General features: G+C 39.0%; 1 long non-coding RNA gene across 6 annotated transcripts in view; it reads right to left on the bottom strand.

Annotated features, from left to right (window-relative positions):
- The window catches only part of LOC311618287, a 1,465,663-nt gene that overhangs the window by 750,821 nt on the left and 702,780 nt on the right, over positions 1–12,062 (bottom strand). The gene's annotated exons all lie outside the window — the stretch shown is intronic.

Below are 12,062 nucleotides of genomic sequence, written 5' to 3'. Positions count from 1 at the left end.
GAGACTGAAACTTAGATATCTTCATCCCTAACTTAGTGCCCTCTCCCCTAATTGTTGCTACCTTTATCTCAGGCTTCATTGGGCATATATTCCTGACTATCTGAATTGTCTATCCTACAAATATTTTCTAAAGTAGCACTTGTGGATTCCCTGTCTGTCAAATACACTAAGCAAGATACTATGATGATCTTTTTTAAGACTGGAGGTTTTGTAGTAGAAGAAAGAGATATACAAATGACATCAATATACAGTCAGATCCATACTAATAAAAAACTTGAATAGCTGGTTTGGCTCATTGGATAGTGTCCACCTTCAGATGAAGGGTCCCAGGTTCTATTCCAGTCAAGGGCATATGCCTGGGTTGTGGGCTCAATCCCAAGTGGGGAGCATGCAGGAGGCAGCCAGTCAATGATTCTCTCTCATCATTGATGTTTCTGTCTGTCTTCCCCTCTCCCTTCCTTTCTGAAATAAACACACACACACACACACACACACACACACACACACACACACACACACTGAGTGGTCAGATTATTATGCGTTCAGAAATCATAATAATCTGGTCACTCAGTGTGTGTGCATATATTGTATATATATATATATATATATATATATATATATATATATATACACACACACACACTTTGACTAGTATAGAAAGGAAACATCAAAGGCTATTAGAGAAATAGCTAATTTACTTAGTACTTTCCTGTAGAGGGGATTTCACATGTGTTATTTTACTTAATAAAACTCACTTTCAAAGGTAAAATGACTTGTTCAGTATCACATAAATACTAAAATTTTGAACAGATGAGTTAGAACTTAGCTTCTGACACCAAACTTAAGCTTTATCTGACACCAAACTTAAGCTCTTAAAAACTATTTTAGTGGTTAGCGAAGACTAAAGTGGGTTCCATGGACAGAGTGTGCTACTACATGCCTAACTATCAGCTCTCAAAAACAAAAACAAAAACAACCCTGATCTGTAGTGTTTGCCAATTTCCAATTCCCACTGGGTGTGAAAAATTCCATAATGGTGGATTTCAGGTGGCCAGTGTGACATCCCTGAATATGGCATCTGGAAGTGATGTAAACAAGCAGCTCTGGAGAGCCTCCAGCACACCACTGTACCATGGAGGAAGTGACATTTGAGCAATGAGTTAGAGGAAAAATGGGAGATTAGGAATAACACTTGGAGAAAAAAGAGGTAATGGATGAAGGCTGAAGTGGGGACTAGGTTGGTTATATTCAAAGAAGTTAGATGAATTACCTAATTGTGGTTACATCAAGTAGAAAATGTGACTTAGAATTAGTTGAGGACAGCAACTTGTTGAAAATCACCATTCCTGAGGGATGACAATTTGCTTGAAAAAATAAGACCTAAACATTGACTTATTTTATCTGAAACTGTCAGCAAGCACTTGTCTTAATGACTACTAAAAGCTAAAAACATACTTAATAGAAAAATCAGAGTTAGATGAATAAAATAGATTGGCCAACATGAATTTCTGGCTATTTATCTACTTTTTCTTTACAATGAGGACAACAGCAGACAGATGAAAGTTATAAATGGATGGAAAATGAGGCATAGCAAATATATAGACAATAATGTTGAAAAGAGTTATTTAGTGCTCACCTTCAAAAGAGACTACTTGTTCCCTTAGACTGTCTGTATCTTTTATTGAATTTATGTCCAAGGGAAATAACTATATTTGCAAATACTTCTACGTATTTATTCTGTCACTTTATTTCACATGTTTCTAAGAAAGATTAAAAACAAAACAAAAACAACAAAAAAAACCAATGCTTCCTTTATTCCCCACATAATCAGGCATAGGATAGTGAAGAGAAAGAGAAAAAATAAGATAGTGAGGAAAAAAAAAAAAAAAAAAAGCAGAAGCTAGTACCTGCAAATAATGCCCATTTTTCTTCTCTTCCAATTATCTAAACCTTTAAAAGAAGGAAGAGTGAAATTAAATTAAAATTATGTTTTCCATGTTGCAGGATAATTCTATTTTTTTTTTCTCTTTGATACTCAAAAGTTTCTGTACACAATCTGGATAGAGAGCATATTGGACCTTAGAACCAATAATAAAAAAAAAATAATATAAAGGAAATGAAGTGGATATCTACTGTTTTATCTGCTCATTAGAAAATGGCCCCGCCGGGACTGGTTTGGCTCAATGGATAGAGTGTCGGCCTGCGGACTGAAAGGTCCCGGGTTCGATTCCGGGCAAGGGCATGTAACTTGGTTGCAGGCATGTCCCCAGTGGGGGCTGTGCAAGAGGCAGCTGATGGATGATTCACTCTCATCGATGTTTCTAACTCTCTATCCCTCTCTCTTCCTCTCTGTGAAAAATCAATAAAAAATATATTTGAAAAAAAAGAAGAAGAAGAAAGAAAATGGCCCCAATCCCTGTGACTCTGAGGTGAAGCATGATGCCTACCTGCTCTCTGGCTGCATGGGTAGACGTGTGACTTAGGCTTGGCCAATCACCAGTCACAGTCCTAGATCTTCATGCTCACAGTAAATTACTCTAGAGTTGGGCAAAGTCAACCAAACCTTTTTCATATGTGAGAGGGTATCTCTTATTTTAGAATTTTAATCATTGTGGATATAGGCTCATGTCTGAGGGTAATTATCTTTTCAGAATGGATCAAGTTGAGCTGCTGCAGAGAAAACTGATAAAGCACTCAAAGAGAAGCAATGGCATGTAAAGCCAAGATAGGGAAAGACAAAGAGCCTTGACAATTTTGCTCAAATGACTGCTGGCTAAGCCTCAGAATACACATACAATACATACTTTGGGGGTTCCCAGTCAGTTAAGCCAGTAAGACACCCTGTGTTTTGTTTGATTTTTTTTTATTGTTGTTTTGGAGTGATTATTGTTTGTTTGGTTGGTTGATTAGTTGGTTAAGCTCCTTGGAATGGGTTTTTGTCACTTTCAGTTGGAAATATTTTGACCATTACAAAAACTTTAGTACAGATTTCCTGATCTGATGATAAACTTTAGCTAACTGAGATTTTGAAAATAATATATCCTTAACTTAAAGAGAGGCCAAGGAATGAGGATGGTAAAATACCAAGAACTAAATTTCTTTCTTGGCCTATAATCTAAGATATACTAATTTATTTTATTTTGTTTCTCTAGTCTGATTCATCTCTCTTTGGAAATCTCTTTCTTTCATTGTCATAGATCATAATACATTTATTCTTTCATTCATAAATTATCATAGCTTTATTATTTCACTCAAAATGATGAGCCTTAACAGAACAGGCAAAAGACAAAGGATTAGTTAGGAGGAAAGGAAGGGAGGAGATGCTGATCATTTTAGAACTGGAAGGGCAAATCAGCACTAAACAAAATATTTCCTTCTTAAATTTTATGACTGGAATTTTAGCGAATGATAAAGAATCACCCCAAGATAGAGTAACTTGGGAGTTTTTTTTTCTTAGTCTTTCTTGGAAAATCTCAAAAGTTGAAGACTGAAGGAGGCAAAAATTAGAATAGAAGATTACTATGTTACTGGTATGGGGGAAGGGGGGGAGGAAATAAATCACTGTGGCCCATCTACTCAGTCAGGCTAAATGAGTATGATTTGCCTTCAATCTGTCTTTGAAGTGTTTTGCATTTAAAGGTCAACTCAGTGTTCATTGAATCCTAAACTCAATATTTGTCTGGGGAAAAAAATAAGGAATAATCCTGGACCTGGCACTCTTTTGCAATGTCCTTAAGTCTAGGAAAAATAATTGAGGATTATGTTCTTTAGGGTTTCTCTTTTAACTTGATATGTTAACTACTCTTGGACAGAATGCTTCACTCATAACTTGGATGTCATTCTCTATAAAAAGGCAACTCATTTTCTTTAAGATATATTTCAATTAACTCATTTTAACAGAATTTTAAAACTTAAAGCAATGACCAAAAATAATTGAATTTGCTGTCCTGCCAGCTAGAACACAAAATAGATCATTTTAAAAATATATATTTTATTGATTTTTTACAGAAAGGAAGAGAGAGGGACAGAGAGTTAGAAAAATAGATGAGAGAGAAACATTGATAAGCTGCCTCCTGCACACCCCCCACCAGGGATGTGCCCCAAACCAGGTACGTGCCCCTGACCGGAATCAAACCTGGGACTCTTCAGTCCCCAGGCCAATGCTCTATCCACTGAGACAAACTGGTCAAGGCCATAATTGACTCTTATAATTTCAATGAAAGCATATACATGTTTATAAATATTTTGTGCATTAGCTTATATAGTTGTTTTAATATGTCTTATACATATTACAGCTTTTTACCTTCAGGTACAATTATTAAGTTAATTTCTTGCCCTTAACAAAGAAAAGTAAACACATTAAACACCTCCATGTAATGTTAAAATGCTGCATATTAAAGTAAATAGTGTCCTATAGCACAGATAGCTGAATAGGTTCTGAATCATCTATGTTTGTGGAATACATTGCTTTGAATTATAACTTTGCCAAATCCACCCTGTAAAGAAAAAAGTATAAAGAACATTGAGGCTTAAAATCTTAAATACTGAATCACCTCTGTAGACTTTGCAATTTGGTAATGCATACATAATCATGCCTTAGTGAAGAACTTACAGAACATTACTCAAAATGTTTGTTCTGAAAAGAATGTAGATAAATGCACTGTAGCTGAAATTTATTAATACTGTCTGATATGTATCCAAACTTTTTATTATGCTGAGAATCTGATTTAAAAGTTTTAGGGCATCATGCCGAAACCCGTTTGGCTCAGTAGTAAGAGCATTGGTCTGCAGACTGAAAGGTCCCAGGTTCGATTCCGGTCAAGGGCATGTACATTGGTTGTGGGCACACCCCTGGTAGGGGGTGTGCAAGAGGCAGCTGGTCGATGTTTCTCTCTCATCGACGTTTCTAGCTCTCTATCTCTCTCCCTTCCTCTCTGTAAAAATAAATAAATAAATAAATAAATAAATAAATAAATAAATAAATAAATAAATAAAAGTTTTAGGGCATCTTGTGTACTTACACTACCTGAAAGTGGTCCATTTGCATTAAAGCAGAGTGGTACTCATAGCTATGTGAATTTTGGTCCAGTCTCTGGCTCCTGGGACCTCTATTACCTCATCTTTCATATGATGTGCTCAGACAGGCTCCATGGGTTTTCCATGTTGAAAAGCCTTAAGGTGTCTACAGGTTGCTTTGGCAGCCCACCTATATAAGTTTATTAATTACCTTGCACAGTAATTTATTATTTATCCACATATTTATGAATTGATGAGATCATAAATCAAATAGGATTGTGTGTCCACCACGTTTCCATCTATTCTAGGCATATGGCTGAGAATAAAACAGCCACAAATTCCTGCCCTTATTGAGCTTTCATGCTAGTAAAGAGCAGCAGAAAACATGTGAGACATATACTAGTAAGTTAAAAACATATCTATACTAATAATAGAGGAAAATGCAAATTATCAAGGACTCCATCACAGTAATGGCCGAACAGCAGGCTGCATGGGGCAACCAGGCTGGTGGGGGGGGGGCAATTGGGGCGATCAGGCTGGCAAGCAGAGGTGGTTAGGGGTGATCACGCTGGCAGGGGGGACAATTAGGGGCGATCAGGCAGGCAGGTGAGCAGTTAGGAGCCAGTGGTTTCAAATTGTTAGAGGGATGTCCAACTGCCAAATCTGCAGTCAGACATCCTCTGAGGGGTCTCAGATTGGATAGGGAGCAAGCTGGGCTGAGGGGAACCCCCCTCCTTGCACAAAATTCATGCACCGGGCCTCTAGTTATGTTATATGGTGATAGAGTCACAAAGAAAATGAAGCAAGAAAGGGAGATAAGGCATATTTGGGATAGAAATTGAAATTTTAAATAGTTTCTCATGGAAAACTTCATTAAAAGGTAACATTGAGCAAATACCTTGAAGGATGTGATGGAGTAAATTACACTACTACCTAGGGAGAAAGAGTTCCAAATATTAAAAACAGCAAGTGCTAAGACCCTGATGTGGGAATATGCAGGTGTATTTAGGAGTAAGAGATCACTATGGTCTGAATGGATAGAATAAAGAGGAAATAGAAAATTGAACTTCAGTGTAAGCCTTGTTAGAAGAAAAAGTTTTGTATTTAAATAAAGCTAGAAAATTCTTTATTTAAATTACTTGTAAGGCCCTGAAAAGCATTAATCTTCTAAGGTTCTATTTTATAATACATAATCAATTATCCTTCATTCAGTGGTATTAATCATTTTTTTGCTAATTAGTATCACTCATTAGAAATTATATTTATTCAAGAATTGCTGCTTAATACTTAAACTCAATGATCTTACTTATTTTAAGAGGAAATAGTGTGTGTAACCTACACCTAGTATTTAATTACTTTGGGTTTCCAGAAGCCCATTGAACCAATGCTGATCTGTTTGGTTTAGAAAAATCAAATATATATTGTTTTTATCTGTTGACAGTCATTGTATGTCCACTTCAACTTTCTGAATAAAAATTTCATGCGTCATAATGGTAAAGCAAATAGAAATAACTCTGGAGACTTTCTTTAGCATTAATGAAGTTGCAAATTTTAAAAGTATCAAACATTTTAAAAAGTATACCCTAAGACACTTTTTATTTATTCAAATTTGAAATAACTGAGTATTTCAGTTGAAAGTTGAAAACTATTCATATAGAAACCTCTAAAGAGAAACTGTCAAGTGGTAGGTTAAACCTAAACTGTTGTACACTTTGAGTCAATTTTATGCACTGACTGAAATCACTAATGAGTTTTGAGTGTTTAATACACTAAGAGTTTTTACATCCATTTTATCCGTGAAGTGTAAGTTTTATAGTTAAATAGCTTAGCTCGATTATTTTCTTCATTCTTTATATCTAAGATAAGAAGGAAAATGACTAAAGATACGTCTGCTTGATCTGAAATAGCTATGCATTTCTTTTTGTACCCAGACAGTGAGCAATCTACAGTCTGAAATAAGAACATAATGTTTACCATAGGCTTTGAAAGTTTTTATCCTCCTGAGCTCCAGTGATATATCTTTATTGCTTAGTATTACTGAGGATGTGAGTTACAAAATTTTATTAAAATTATTACTGATGTTACTATTAAAATTAAACAATAAAATTGAAAAGAATATTTCTTAAGAGCACAGATATCCATATCCACAGTGATTTTAGGAATTATTGACTTAAAAAAATCCTTGGGGTCCAGAAATGAACTAGAGTTTTATTTTATACCTATGCAATTTCTGTGCCTCTTTAAAATAGTTCTACCTTCCTAGATTTAAAATAAATCCTACTTAGCCCTCTATTTCAATCTTTGTCATCAGTGCATTAGCCTAGGATCATCAGTTTGGTCACTGAGAACATTTACCAAGTATTCTCAGCATGGTTCTTTTTGTTTTATTTTCATTGATGGCAAATAGTTTTTATCACTCTCTTCTTCCTGTAGATTAAGTGTCCTTACTTTGTATTTCAAAATTTTCACTATGGTCACTAGGACTTGACTCATTCTCCTTGTGTTTCCTAAACCTTAGTTTGACTAGTTGTGATATCTATACATATAAAAGTCTAAGCGACTGGCTGACCAGCTGACTGGCTGATAGCTTATGATATGCACTGACCACCAGGGGACAGATGCTCAATGCAGGAGCTGCTGAGTGACTGCAACTTTGCAGAGTGCCCTCTCACACTCCAGGACCCCTTGGGGGATGCCAGACTGCAGTTTTTGGCCCGATCCCTGCAGGTCAGGCACCGGGACCCCACCTGCCAGAGGGACCCTGCTCACTTTTCAGTTGCCCTTTGAGCCCAGCACCAGCCCAGGTATGGCTGGCCGGGGAGGGACCACAGGAGGTTGGCTCAGGGCATGTTTGGCCCGTCTTGCCCAGTCCCACCCCACTGGCCATCTTCTAATTAATTTCCTCTCAATGTGCATGAATCCATGCACCGGTGCACTAATAGATTTATAATAAGAAATATATATTTTGTATTTGACCAATTCCCTGCACAGAGTTTCTAAAACCCTTGGAATTTCTTAAGTTATGAGAATGATAAACGTGTCTTTTAATGGTAAGGTAACTTTTGGAAAGCTCCTATGTAACCTAGGATTGGGGGGTAGAGGGCTTGTTGCCATGGACCCAACCATGTGATTACCAGGTTGGAACTTTTAGTCACAACCCTCAGTTTCCAATTAAAGGAGGAAGGCTGAAGATCAAGTACAAGCACTAATGACCAAGGACTTAATCAATCATTCCTACTTAATGAAACCTCCACAACAAATCAAAGGACAGGGTGTGGAGCACTTCAGAGTTGGTGAACGAATGTAGATTGGTAGCTCAGAGGACATGGTAGCCTTGTCCCCTTTCCACATGCTTTACCCTATAGAGCTTTTTCACCTGGCTACCTGCTCTCTCCAGGTAGTATCAGAATTGAGTTGAATTGTAGGACACCCAGCTGGTGCCCAAGAATTTTTTGGAGGTGTGGGGGGGAAAAACCCACTTTAGAATTTGTATTTGGAATCATCCTTATTAGTCCCATCACTGAAGAACCTTTCATCTCCATCTATCACCTTCCCTAATAAGTTTGTTTCAAAGTCTATGTCCTATAAAGAGGAGCTCTTTCTCACCTGTTAGCATTTATCTATACTAATAAAAGGATAATGTGCTAATTAGGCATCCTTCTGGACAAAGCCACAGTGGCAGGGCCAAGGCAGAAGTGGTTAGGGGCAATCAGGAAGGTAGGGAGAGCAGTTGGGATGATCAGGCCGGCAATGGAGAGCAGTTAGGGGTGATCAGGCCAGCAGGGGAGAGTGGTTAGGGGCATTAGGCATGTAGGCAGAGGCAGTTAGGGGAGATCAGCAAGCAGGCAGAGATGGTTAGGGGTAATCAGGCAGGCAGGCAGGTGAGTGGTTAGGAGCCAGTGGTCCCAGATTGAGAGAGAGATGCCCGACTGCCGGTTTAGGCTCATTCCTATGGGCCTAAACTGCCCTCCCCTTCTGGCCAGTCACCCCTAACTGCCCTCCCCTGCAGGCCTAACCCCCCCAACTGCCCTCTCCTGCTGGCCTGGTTGCCCCTATCTGCCCTCCCCTACCAGCCTGGTCACCTGCTACTGCCCTCCCCTATCGGCCTGGTCACCCCCAACTTCCCTGAAAGCGTGGTCATCCCTAACTGCCCTCCCCTACAAGATTGGTCCCCCCCCCAACTTCCCACCCCTGCAAGCTTGGTTGCCCCTAATTGCCCTCCCCTGCTAGCCTATTCACCCCTAATTGCTTCCCCTTCAGGCCTGGTCACTGTCAACTACCCTCCCCTGCAAGACTGGTTCCCCCCCCCCCCCCCCCCCCCGCCCCCGACTGCCCTTCCCTGCAGACCTGGTCCCCCAACTTCCATCCCCTGCAGGCCTGGTTCCCCCCAACTGCCTTTCCTACAGGCCTGGTCCCCACTAACTGCCCTCCCCTGCTGGCCTGATTGCCCACAACTGCCTTCCCCTGCAGGTCATCTTCTGGCAGCCATCTTGTGACCACATGGGGGCAGACATCTTGTGCGAAGGTATGATGGTCAATTTGCATATTACCTCTTTATTATATAGGATACTGAAGATGCAAAAGTATTTTCCTATGCTAGGTAACATGAGATTTGTTTTCCTCTGGCTGACCATTACCTCTTGGAGTAAGAAATACCCATTATGATGCTCTGAACCCTGACTAAACAGTGTTGTATATGTCATTGGAACAATATCTATCATTAGTTGTAACAAAAGCAATTGTGTTCCAGATGCAGCTGGAAAAGCTCTTTCTTTTAAGAACTAGGTAAGGTGGATCTATTCCCTAGATTCTTTTAAAGACATGTAGCCTCTCCTTTACTTTATTTCTGACTCTAAACTTCTGCTTATGCTAAATTATTTCAGTCTAAAAAATGGTCTTGCCATTTTATATGCACTATACCTGATACATGCAGATCTGCCTCGTTAATCTTCTTAAGGAAAATGAGAGTAGGAGACTTCATTAACATTTTGGGAAGATAAAGGAATTTATGTTTAAATGCCCTCCCAAACCAAAAATAAAGTCAGAAGTTTATTTTTAGATAAGCAAAGGGGAAAGGAATGAAACTCTAGCATCGAAGTGCCTGGGTAGAACTGTGGCTTTCCCATTACTGTGAGTTACTGTATGACCTTGGGAAAGGCTTTTCATGTCTCTGGGCTTCAGTTTCCTCATGAGCAACATGAATGTGATAACCAGGCCCACCGCACAGGGTTTTTATGAGGGGAATTTTTCCATTACTTCCTATGAATGGCTTAGAATAATTTAGCAGATAGAAAGTTTTCAATAACTATTACTTTTCAAACTTATAATTACATGGCTTGGTCTTTGTGCCTTCCTCTCTTCTCAGCATCTCCCTCTTCACTCTTCTTCCAAGTTCCTATTTGTATTATTATGTGATTCCTATTTTTATTATGTTGTTTAATATAGAGTAGTTTCACCATCACTTTTGTAGCTCTAGCCATCTATGACTAATAGCCTTGGGAGTTACTGCTCCAAGTGGCTTATCAAGGCATTTTCCTATACTAGGACAAATTCCTCTTTAAAAAGAATGATGAAAGCTACTGACTTTACATACAAATATGTTTGTTGCTTCCTAAAATCCATACATACGGTGTGTATATATTGTCTTAATTTATGCCATGTGTTTTGATCCAATTTAACTGTGCATCTTTAAAGATTGTACTCCAATGTGTCATCACATTTTGATCCTGAGAGACTGACTTTTGCTCAAGGTCACTTGCTAAGTGCAGGCAGGGGTTTTAACAGACTCTGACCATTCCCTAAATCTCAGGCCCCTTCTACTACACCTAGCCAGTTATTTGTGTGATCTCAATTATCACAGCAATCTCAAGAGACCGACACTATTGTTATCACTTTTTACATTTAAGGAAACTGAGGCCTAAAACTGAGGCCAAGATCATGTAGTCAGTAAAGGTGAGAACCCAAATCAGACGCTCTGCCTTTTGCAGATCTACTTTTTAGCAATTATGCTATATTAACGCCCACCTTCAAATAAAGGTGGTCAGACAGACAAAGTGGGGGTCCAGATTAAATAGGATGATATGTTATAATGCAAGCTATGTAGAACCTCTGTTAAAAGAAGAAAAAAAAAAATCCCCATAGGAATTTTACAGAATCCATCCAATACTAGCAATGTAGTCAAATGTAGTTTATGAAATACTGAATGCAATACATATGAAGCATTTGCCTCATAGCATTAGCCTTCCTGTTGGTTCATAAGATGCAAATGATTAACATTAAAAACCAAAAGGGAGAAACTACTTCTTTACAGAGGAAAAATGTAAGAGCTCTACTCTAGGATGTTGTTATTGTAATGTAAGGAGACCCAGAGGGACAAGATAGGTAAGCTTTTGACAAAAATTGCAGCTGAAAATGGACCCTCCATGAAAATATTTTTAAAAAGTTAAATATCATTGCTGTGTGTGCATGTGTGGGCTTGTTTTTTTAAGCGTCTCCTGCAGCAAACTCCCCTCACCTGCATCTAGCTGCTGATTCCAAGCCTTTTTATGAAAGACAGTATGTGACCATCACCAGCTGGCATTATCTGGTGGAGAGTAGCCTCACCCTGGGGTGACCGGGCGATGCACGGAAGGCTATTTAATGCCCCGGCAAAGTGGTTCAGGGACCAATATTTTATTAAGCTTCGGGGATGAGAGTTGTGATCCTGCATCCCTGATTTAGAGCCACTTAAGGGCTCCGACAGCTCCACCCTGGTGTTCTAGAGGAAAATACTCCTTCATGCTCTCAGCCTGATTGAAAGCGACTGCAGCTTCCAATGTTCCGCCTGGGAGGTGGTTCAATCTTCAGAAATTGCCCAAGAAGCCTGTCCATCTGCTGGCGTGCCTGGCTTTCTGGAACAGACAAAGGCGAAGCGTGGCTTCCCATCTGCATAACTTGAGGATTTGCTGTTTGTCACTTAAAAATCGCCGCTTAAAATTCAAAATTAAAGAGGCACGCGCTGGCTTGGTAGACACTGGGACGGTCCTTGTGAGGAAGCATGCGCTCTA

Source organism: Pipistrellus hanaki (assembly GCF_964339955.1).
Source record: "Pipistrellus hanaki genome assembly, chromosome: 2".
Taxonomy (NCBI): Eukaryota; Metazoa; Chordata; class Mammalia; order Chiroptera; family Vespertilionidae; genus Pipistrellus; species Pipistrellus hanaki.
Note: the sequence above shows the minus strand (reverse complement) of the source record. Positions and strands in the feature narration are given on the sequence as shown.